The sequence below is a fragment of the Amblyomma maculatum genome, chromosome 3 (genome assembly GCF_055883805.1).
Source record: "Amblyomma maculatum isolate TAMU_Amacu chromosome 3, ASM5588380v1, whole genome shotgun sequence".
Classification (NCBI taxonomy): Eukaryota; Metazoa; Arthropoda; class Arachnida; order Ixodida; family Ixodidae; genus Amblyomma; species Amblyomma maculatum.
In genome coordinates, this window is record NC_139346.1 from 219,265,959 (window position 1) to 219,277,561 (window position 11,603).

The window sequence follows — 11,603 nt, forward strand, 5'->3', positions numbered from 1 at the left end:
CACTGTATGTCCTGCTCATGCCCCTTTCTTCTTCTTGATTTCCACTAGATTGTCAGTAATTTGAGTTATTTCTCTGACCCACTCTGAATGCTTTCTATCTCTTAATGTTACCCCTACCATTTTTCGTTCCATGGCCCTCTGCGTTGTCCTCAACTAAAGTAGAACCCTTTTCGTTATGTTAGTACTGGTAGGATGCAACTGTTATACACTTTCCTCTTGAGGGATACCGGTAAGTTACTTGTCATAACGTTTCAGTACCTTCCAAATGTGCCCCATCGCAATGGTATTCTCTTAGTTATTTCCCTTTCGTGGTCCTGATCTGCGGTCACTACCTGTCTTAAGTAGACATATTCGTCTACCACTTCTAATGCTTCGCTACCTATTTTAAACTGCTGTTCTTTTTCTAGACTGTTCAGCATTACCTTAGTCTTGTGCATATTAATCTTTAGGCCTACTTTTCTGTTTCTCCTGTCTAGATCATTTATCATTAGCTGCAGTTGGTCCCCTGAGTTACTTAACAAGGCAATGTCATCAGCGAATCGTAGATGACTGAGATATTCTCCATCGATCCTGATGCCTAACTGCTCCCATTCCATGCCTTTGAATAAATACACTCTCTAAGCAAGCTGTAAATAGCACTGGGGAGATTGTGTCTCCTTGCCTAACACCTTTCTTAATTGGAATTTTATCACTTTCTTTATGCAGAGCTATGGTTGCTGTGCAGCAAATATAGACATCTTTCAGTACTTTCACATATGGCTCACCTACAGCCTGATCTTGCAATGCCTGCATGACCGTTGAGGCTTCGACCATATCAAATGCTTTCTCATAGTCAATGCTATGTACAGGGGTTGGTTATATTCCGAGCACTTTTCTATTACCTGGTTTATAGTGTGGATATTATCAATGGTAGAGTGCCCTTTCCGAAATCTTTCTTGATCCTTTGGTTGATTAAAGTCTAAGGTTGTCCTTATGCTATTAGCAATTACCTTTGTAAATACCTTGTACGTGACTGATACAGTAGACTCCCGTTAAGACGAACTCGCTTAAGATGAACCCTCGGTTAAGATGAACAGTGGAGGTCGTTTGTTTGGTTCCCCATATAGTCAATGCAAAAAAAAATCCGCTTAAGATGAACACTTTGCAATCGCTAATCGGTGAAGATAAATTTTCACGGCCGGCCGCACCCCACCCGCGCAGCTTACTCGACCGTCCGAGCAGCGCTGCAGCGGAAAGAAAAAAAAAAAAAAAAAAGCTTTTCAGTGCCACGACCATCCGTGCCGCCGATGCACGCAGACCCAAGCACGTCGGCGTCGGAAATGCGGTTCTACGAAGGCGGAAAAGTGCCGCTGCTCGTCCTCTCTCACCGTTCCCCCGCTCACTCCTTTTGTCCCCGCAGTAGTAGGTTTGCGTTTCGCGTCGCGCCGGCTGTCTTGGTACGACCAGTGGAAAGAGAGAGAAAGAGGAGCCGTAGTGGAGAGCTACGGAGTAATTTCGACCACCTGGGGATCTTTAACCTTGATAATTCAAAGGAGTTCTGGTTAGGTCACTGAGGTACAAAACCTAATTTTTGTTTGTCGGAATCAGGTGGGACTCCGAAGACTTACAATATTTGGGGGCTCTCTTGCATCCACACGCAATAGTGGGTCTCACTGAAATTCTCAGATCTCGTCAGTTAGGCGTCAAACCGAAGCTTGGATGGGTAGAGAACTGTCTCTGCACGAGGACAAGTTTGCAATGTCTTCTTCACTTCGAATATTATCTGTCTTGCAGGTGTTGCATTGTGCAAGAAACGAAGTACAGTCAATGCATAAAATTTTTGCTACTTTTGTGTGGCGCTCTCAATGGGAGCCTATGCTCGAGACAATTTGTTTCTCCCTCTGGAGGCTGGTGGAGCTGGTCATCACATTTGTTTGTTCATCAGCTTGTTTCAAGGTGTTTCTTTTGTTGCGAAAGCGACACTACTCCAGCCAGCTCGGCTCGTCGCGTATGCTCGTTTGCCGTAGCCGCAAATGACAGGAGCTTCCAACTTACGTCTCTCGCTTCACATGGGAAGGTTATGCCAGAATCAGCCTGCCAGGACCTTGGTATTCACGTTACCCCTATAGCCCCTTAAGGCACGTTCATACGGCTTGGTTAAAGCGGGGCTTTATATGTGGGCTGGTAGTAGCCTACGCTATCGCCCTTAAAGGCGGAGCTTAAAGGCCCGACCACATGGCAGCGCTTCTTCGGCGTCTCGTCAGCGTCTCGTCTATGAGCGTCGTCGCTCGGCGCGCGCCGGAAAGGGCGACCAAACACATGACGGCGTACGAACTGGCGTCTGCAAGGCAAGGCGTGGGAGAATCCTGGACGTTCGAACAATTGTCCCCCGTCCGTAGCTAAAATCGTCCTATTCAGCGACGGCGGGAACTTACTGGGGAGGGTGGGGGAGGCAAGGGCATCAAAAGGCGCAGGCATGCACGCGGACAAAAAGAGGAGCTGTTGCTTCCGCGGAAACGAGTTGAGCCTGTGGCGGTTGGTGCCGCAGCTGCCCATGCGTGGCTTGTTGTTGGTCCCCACCTGCGAATAATTTTCGGCGTCGACGCTGAGATCTGGCCCCTCCAGATACCTGCGTCTTTCAGCGTCGTCTCGCTTCAAGGGCCAGAATTGCACCTCCGGCGACGCCGATATCCGCGACGCCGACGCGGCGCCGAAGAAATGCTGCCATGTGGTTCAGCCTTAAATGTCCCCCATATTTAGATGCAATAAACGCATTTACCACCACCAGCCTAAAACGCCGGTGAAATCTGATGCGTTCAACGGAACGCTGGTTGTGTTCGATGCAACGCTCGGTCGCCCGCAGTCAAAGCTTCCGCTCCACACTCGTATGCCGTAGCCACAAATGGCAGGCGCAACGAAACCCTCAGGAGACGGCGTGCAGAAGAAACGGGTGAAGAGCGCGCTGCACGTCTCGAGAAAAGAAGGAATAGGTCTTCGGCCCGTTTAATCGTTGAGCCTGGAAATGTCGAAGGTGTTCGGCGCATAGACTTTGCACAAAGAGTGGAGGGCGAGCACGAGTCGGCCACGCCAGTTTCATCGCCGCTTTACGAACAACCCCTTTGGAAGTGTGTGTTGTATGCGCGACCGGCTGTGGCATAAAAAATAATCGGAACATCGGTGAGTGAACTTATGCATCCGGCTCTTCATTTGGCCACAAGCGCACCAGAGCTAAACCACCGGCAACTTTTTTAAAACAGCAAGTGATCCTTTCCTCCTAGCTGTGTTTAATAAATGATTAAGTGCCCATTTACATAATTTGTTTGCGCCCACTGGTTATATAGGTGAGGGTCCTTTGTAGGCTTTGCTTAAGGAAGCTGCCGACACATTCCATTTCCTCACCTTACGGTTTTCCTTAGAATACCTTTAAAGTCTATCCAGAAGGCAGATGACAAATGTTCTTATTGAGACATTACTTCCTGTACATATGTATTGACAGCCTTACATCCCATTTCCGAACAATAGTGTATTAAAGAGGGTTCAACGGATGTATATGCAATCAGCCGCAAAGACTTTCGTTTTTAAACTTCACATGTCAACCTTACCTGTCAAAACCTGGATTCATGCAAAAGGGACTTTTGTGCCATGGACAGTGAATAGTCGCCTGTGTCAGCAGCCAGAAACTATAGATCATTGCTTTGTGCATTGCCGTGATGCAGTGTTTTTTTGTGACATTCTTCGACGGACTCTCAAAATTGACATTTTATATTACGCCTTATTCTGTAAGATTTTTGCCTGCAATGGCAGCTTCTGAGGTGCCATACGATCTTCTTGTGCTCACGGGACTGTTAAGCCTCTGGGAGAGCCGCATGACAGATCGCCGCACAGACCCACCACGTTCATCGAAGTCTCAGTTCAGAGAGAGAGAGAGAGAGAAAACTATTTCAAAAAAAAAAGGGGGAGGGGCAGTGAGTGCAGTCTTCATTTCAAGACCCCAGTGGCCTGGGCTGCCGCTCTTGCCTGAGTTACCAGCCTACGCTGGGTCTCTAGATCAGAGCATTGCAGAGTGGCCTCCCACTGCGCCTCCGAATGGTGCATGTTTATGTGTGGAGGTTTGGGGCCTGTGCACCCCCATGTGACATGGTAGGCGGTGGGCTGGTCATTGCACCAAGGGCATATGTCTGCGTAGTGTTCTGGGAACATTATGTTGTATTGATGTAGGTTGGGGTAAGTGTTGGTTTGAAGCTGTCTCCATTCCCGCATTTCTTTTGCATTTAGACCCTTGTGTGGAGGGGGATAAATCCTACGTTGTTCCCGTAGGTACTTAAGTCGCGCGCCGTAAGTCGCTGGGACAGGAATGCTGGTTGTGAGATCGGGATTAGTGGCCGCTCGGTTTGTGTGACCTCGAGCTAGCCTATCCGCGACCTCATTACCTTCCAATCCAGAGTGCCCCGGAACCCAAGTGATCTGATGTTTGAGCTGTGAGGTTGTAGCCAATGGGTTAGTTGTGAAGCGAGATAATTTTTAGGTATTCTGCCTGCAAGGAGGAGCCGACACGCCGCTTGTGAGTCGGTGATTACGTGCAGCTCTCGATTGGTCGCGTCTCCGTAGGCAATGGCCAGTACGATCGCCGCCACTTCCGCTTCTGTGATAGTAGAGTGCTGGATAGACATGCTGGAGACTTCTGTGTATGAAAAGCCCACCACCACGGCTGCTGCTGCGTTCGGTGTATGCTCGTATAGAGCGGCATCCACATAGACAGTTTTCGGACTGCGTTCCACTGCACGTTTAAGATAATTCACTCGGGCGTGCCTTCTGCCTTCGTTGTGGACTGGAGCCATGTTCTTTGGGAGCGGGGACACATATACTCTTGCCCGGTACGGAACAGGAATGTTAGTCGTTGACTGTATAGCTTGTACGTCCGAAGGATAGCCAACGCGCTCGAGAATGAGCCGGCCAGTCTCAGTTGACAGAAGGCGTTCCCTTTGGGACAGGAGGACAGCCTCTTGAATTTCTTCAAATGTGTTGTGCAGTCCAAGAGCTTCCAATTTGACGTTGGAGGTGTATGGTGGGAGGCCTAACGCGTTCCTGTAAGCTGCACGTATCATTGCGTTTACTTTGTTGAGATCTCTTCGGAGCAGGGTGAGGTAAGGTAGTCCATAGGAGAGGCGACTGATGACCAGCGCCTGCACCAGACGGATCGTGTCTTCTTCCCGCATGCCTTTTCTGTTTCTTGCCACCCGGCGGATCATTTTAGAGATCTGCTGTGTTGTGTTCTTGAGGAGGTGGAGCACGTGGTCTACTTTTCTATCGCTTTGGAGCCAGAGACCCAGGATTCGTATGAGTGGCACTTCCCGGATTGGGACCCCATGCAGGAGGATGCTAAGATTGCCTGGTGATGTATAGTGGTACCCACGTATACGGATGACTTCAGATTTATCTGGGGAGCATTGGAGCCCGCATCGAAAGGCCTCTGTTTCCACGCAGGTTGCGGCTGCTTGAAGTGTTTCTTCTTTCTGGCCTAGAGAGCCGGTGGTTGTCCAGATCGTAATGTCATCAGCATACAGGGTGTATCCAATGTTCGGAACCTGTTGCAGAGCCCTTGCGATTCTAATCATGGCGATGTTGAAGAGGAGCGGGGAGATGACCGATCCCTGTGGCGTGCCCCTGTTTGGCATGTCGTGAAGGTCCGATCTGATGTCGCCCATTCCTATCGTTGCCGTTCGGTTGGACAAAAAATTCTTGACGTATCGGAAGGTGCGTTCTCCGCAGTTTAGGTTATTGAGCTCGAATAGGATTGCCTCGTGAGACACGTTATCAAACGCGCCTTTTAGATCTAGCGCCATAATGAGGTGCTCGCCTCCTCTCGGAATGTTAGAAAGTACCTCCTCCTTGAGGAGAAGAAAAGCGTCTTGAGTGGACAGGCCCGATCTGAAGCCGATCATGGAGGGATGGAAGAGGCCGTTATCTTCTATATAGTGTTGAAATCGCGTCTGGATTACTCGCTCGTAGAGCTTGCCCAGGCACGAGGTGAGCGATATGGGTCGTAGCGTTTCGACCGCCGGCTTCTTGCCCGGTTTTGGAATTACGATTATCTCCGAGCGCTTCCACTCAGAGGGAATTTCATTCTTCTCCCACAGCGAGTCGTTCAAATACTTGGTGAGGTCGCTGATTTGTGCCTTGCTGAAGTTGCGGATCATGGCGTTGCTGATCTTGTCCGTTCCCGCCGCCGTGTTGCGGGTGCATGATCGAACTGATGTAATGTAGTTCACTGCGTTGTCTCCCTTTAACAATTTCCCTCGTTATCTTGAATCCGATCTTGCTTTCTTTGATTCTTCTTCCCTAGCCAGCTTATATGGTTCCAGAATTTTCTTGCTCCGCCCCTAGAGGCATCGTGTATAACAGCCATCCAGCGATCGGTGGACTGTCTTATTTTACTTTGGACGAGGGCCTGCACTTGAACTTTCTTTTGTCGATATGATTCCCATTTTTGGTCGATTTCCTCCTGAGAAGCCTGTGCTTTCTTTGCCATTCGGTGTTCCCTTGAAGCAGCCCGTCGTTGTTCAATAGCTTCCCTGATTTCCTTATTCCACCAGCTCCGTGGCTTCCTCTTTCCATTCCAGCGGTTTGGTACTTTAACCTCCTGAATTTTACTCCTTATGAGTAGTTCTACTTGTTCATAATCCCAGTCTTCCATGGGGCTTTTCTCTATTGCTTCCTCTATGTCTGCTGCTATCTGCGCTATTTGATCGTCGTTTAATTTTGCGTTTACGTTTTGTCTAAGTTCCATTTCTCTTTTCATCAAGGGCCCCATCTGCAGACTAATACGTTTATGATCACTTCCCAGACTACACTCCCCTTCTTCGTCTATTTCCATTTTTGTGACCTTGCTATAAATTTCCTGCGACATATAGACAATAGTCAATGGTCGTCTGCCTGTTGCGGAATTCCCACGTGATTTGGCCTTCACATTTTGTTTCTCTATTTACTATAACTAGATCGTGTCGCTCGCAGAAATCTAGCATTAGCTTCCCGTTACAATCCGTGTATCCATCCAGATCGCCGATGTGGCCGTTCATGTCCCCCAGCAGAATAATATTGGCCCCGTTTCCAAAGTGGCTTATATCGTCACTGAGACATTCAACAAGATCCCTGTTTTCTTGCCTGCATTGATGTCCTGTTCCTAAATAAACTACCCCTAGCCATGTCCTTATGCCGGCAATGGTTTCTGAAACCCAGATATGTTCTTTACAAGATGATTTAATTCTTTGCCAATTTGTTCCCTGGTGTATCAACATACCTACCCCTCCACCCTTTCTTTCCGTTCTCGTTCTGTTGCACCCTTCCCAGACGTAGCCTTCTATAAACGGCGGATCTTCTAGATCCCTGAGATGGGTCTCGCAAAGAGCTTACACACCTATTTTGTCATCCTTCAACTGCTGTTCTATCTCTAGCCATTTCACTCTTTTTCTACCTCTTTGCATGTTTATGTAGCTGATCCTAGTGTTAAAATTCTTTTTTGTACTTTTCTTTCTCGACCTACTCTTTGCCATTTTTGGGGGCTCAGCCTCCATTATTACACTTTCTTCTGCTTCACTTCTAACTACCTCTGTGCATGGAGTCCTCGCGGACCCCCTAAAAAAGCTACAGCCCTGCCTGCCAAGCGCCAGCCGATCTCTGCTCCGACCCTTCTGTTAAAATGAATGCCATCTCGCTGAAAAGCCCTACCAAAACCTGCTTTATGTACCTCCCTGTTTACCTCAACCACTTCGAAACGCTTCTCCAGGCTTAACTTTCTTATGTCCTGATTAACTGTCACCACGTCCTTTTCTATCTTTCCGTTCAATCCTAGCACCTCTGGTACTGTGCATACAACTATCTGCGTCTGCTGTGCTATCTCCCTGATATCGTCAACTCCCTTAGCTAAGCTGTCCACCCCTCCTGCAGCGTCACCATTTAGGACATCGTTTAAACCCGCGGCTACTATTACCATACTGCGCTCTGCGGAATTCTTCAACAGCCTATTTGTACTCTCTTTTAGCACAGCCCCCATTGTTCTCCCTGGGAAGGCTCCAACCAACACTCTCTTATCACCCCTTACACGTTCCAAGATATCTCGCTTGCACCTGTTCATGTTAGAATCTCCGGCGATAAGCACCTGGGCCTTCTCTCTCCCTCTCCCAACTGTTGGCTCCGAGGCTTTAGTTTCCCGGCGCCCCCTGCGAACTGTGAGGCACAACAAACACGTGAAGTTGCTTGTGACGTCACAGTGACGTACTTTTGGCGGGGAATTTGATTTTCTTTTTACTTATGAACGAAAAACAAGGCCAACAACGACGGAGGCAGACCGATGCTCGGATAAGGCAGAAAAATGGACACCGTAACTATTCAGCCAACTTTACTTGACATGGATTTATACTGTCATGTTTTACGTTAACTGAAATGTTACGGCATCTTTAACCACCTTATCATAGCATCGTTCTGCCTCCGTCGTCGTTAGCCTAGTCTTTCGTCGCGCGTCATGTAAACGCATTCTGGGGCTTATTTCTTCGGGCACGTTTGTGAACAAGGGCCTTCAAGTGAATTCGGCAAACACATGGATAGAATCACATGGCTTGAGGCATTTCACTAAGGGCATAAATGAGTGAAGCTGTGCTGCATAGAAAGCCAGGTTTTATTAATTCACGATTACTTACATAGACGCTTCACGACAATGGAATCTTTAAGTGTATGAGAGCGACCACCGCTCATTCGTCACGGTCTTCATGAAATCCTCGTGATAACAAAATGATCTGAGCGTAGGTCTCCTAACGAGACGCGGTGCGATTATAAAATGGCAAGATATCTTGCTAACAAACAAAGTGCATATCAGTGTCAAAGCAAAAACAAACGAACGGAATAACTAACGCTAGCGCTAGAACACCAACCTGTAAGAGCTTAGGTAAGCAATTCAAATTGGGATTGCTAGTATTTAGAAGTTAATGCGTCTGAGAAGTGAAAATATCTACGATATAGCTTCGCTCCAATAAATCTCGCCCTGTTCATGATTCCCATATTTTACTCGCGCTTCATTTGCCACTGAAAGGAGTCAATGTGAGGTTACAAATTTACAACTATTTAACATGTTCATGAGAAAGATCCCATTGATAATAGGAACATCACTGTAATAACAGCTAAAGCACGTTCAGCGAACGTTGGTGCGGTAATACGATGCAGTAAGCAAAACATGCAGCAAAGGGAGCGGAACGGAAGGCTTTGAGCAATGCGACACGCGTCTTGGGGGCAATAAAATCTCACCTTCACCACTCAATTAAAACATGCAGCGATACGCCGCTCATGCAGACGTGTATCCGTAAAACAAGCCACCACTTTTACGACGTGCCTGGGAGGCCGAGCCGAGCCGCCGAGCTGTGACGCAGCATTGTCCCATCGTCCGGAAATGAGCACATGCAGCGGCAATCAGTTTCTCATCGAGCACAGGCAGTCTTCGCCTTGCTCTAAAGCTCTACCACAACCAGCAGAATGAAATACTGACTGTTTGTTACAGATAACCCACTCTGTACGCAGCACGCAACGATGAACGTTGAACCGGGGCCGATGACGCAACCATTCCGCGGATGAAAAAAGCTTTGGTTATAGTGCCTAGAATATACTATTCTAGGTACTATACTTTGGTCTGAGCCATATCTGAGCTATAGTGCCTAGAATATATTCTAGGCACTATATCTGAGCTTTGGGTTCTAGGCACTATACTTAGGGCAACTACGCAGCGGATAATAAGTGGCCGAGAGAAGCCGTTAGAAACAAGTTAAAATATTATTAAAAATGTGACACATTTTTTCTTACGCAAGAAACAAAAACTGCATTCATTCCTGAGCGCGAATATTATGTTTACTTTCTAGTTCTTAGGAGTTCTGGCAGATCTAATTTTCTGTGCGCTAGTAATTTGCCTCACCGTTCGCAGGAGCCCTCATCATCGAGTTGATGCCGCTGGCAGTAGGCAGCTGCACGCGTTTTCTTCCAAGTTGCGCGACCAGTTGTACATAGACCTTGGTATGTTATGCAGGTGTTGCACTGCTCTCGATTAAATATTCAGAAACTGCACAGGAATTTCGCTGTATTTGTCTGGGCATCTGAATGGGAGCGCTGCAGCCAGACTAACTTGGTCAGACGAATAAAAGATGGTGGGCTAGGATTGGGCCACCTGTTTTTGCGACAGCTGGTCAGTCGTTTTTTGCTCTTTAGAGACACGATCGACCCGTTCTTACGCACCGTATGCCAAGTCAGACAGAGGCGGCTGCTACCGGAGTACGTGGTTTCAACGGAAGAATTTTCCGCGGGGATTAAGGGCTTTTATAGAGAAGTAGGAAGTGTTCGGTTCTTTTCAGCGGTGTTCTCAAGGGATTATTTGTCTACAGTAAAACGAAAGAAATTATATCGTGCATTGTGTGACATTATGTTCCCTATGCCTTTGTACAGGCCCTTGTACGATGGAGGCCCAGGTGCAGATGTTTTAAAAAGGGTAAAAAGAATTCAGGTGACGCCAGGAACAAAAACCTTTTTTTTTTTTAAATTGCACACCTGAACCTTGCCGGTGAAAACATTTTTGGAGAAAAAGGGATTATTCATACCCCTGGGATCACACTGTTTAATATGCAGGAAGCCAGAAACCATAGACCATGTTTTTTTACACTGTTGGGAAGGAGTATATTTTTGGGACGTATTGCAAAGAACGCTAATGAAAGATTTTCCGATAGACCCGCATGGCATTCGGTACTTATGCGTAGAAAGTGAGGATGGGGTACCATTTGATTTAATTATGCTCATGGGCCTCCACTGTATATGGCGCTCAAGAATGACGGGTTACCATTGCGATAAAGATGCACGGCCTGCCAGAATTTATTTTCGAGAAAGCGTGGACAGGTATTTGGCAATCCAGAAAGCTACAGCAGAACCTCCCGAGTGGCTCTCAAGGCTAGAGCCTTTGTTGTGTATGCGTGAATTTTAGTGTGTGATATGTAAATAGCGTCTGTACATAACATTTGAGAGATTTTTGTATATTTGGTTCTCGTGTCAAGACCAGGCAATAAAGAAAAAAAAATGCGTGGCGCAGTTGGTTAAAGCGCTAGGCTGGGGATCCAAGGTATGGAGGTTCGATGCCCGGAGACAATATTTAATTATTTATTTATTTATTTATTTTAACTATCTTCCTCATGGTATACAAAACAAATGACCTCACCAGGTAATGACGTCCCAATCTCGCGAAGAAGTGTGACACTTGTCGCGAACTGACGACAGTATGATCTATTAAAGGCTTTCCCCTTGATATTTTCAGAGAATGGGACCGACAACTAATCTACTTCATAACACGGGATACTGAGAAAATTTGAAAACCTCTACAGTGTCGCATTTAAGACGTCGTTCTCCGGACAATCCGGCGTCGGCGTTGTCAGCGTTGTGAGCGAAGGAAAAAATCACATGCATGACCCGGGCAGGAGTTGGCAGGTGACATGGCCGTGCATTGATTGGTCGTGGGGTTGTGATATCATGTGACCTTTTGGCATGGCGGACTTGGCAGGCGCTGCTAACTCGAGCTTCTTCACCCTTGATTGAGGGGGCGATCTACA

The 11,603-nt window shown here is 47.4% G+C and overlaps 1 pseudogene; it reads left to right on the forward strand.

Annotated features, from left to right (window-relative positions):
- The first annotated feature begins 10,036 nt into the window (after positions 1-10,036).
- LOC146197745 (uncharacterized) lies at positions 10,037-10,984 on the forward strand (annotated as a pseudogene).
- Positions 10,985-11,603: the final 619 nt, after the last annotated feature.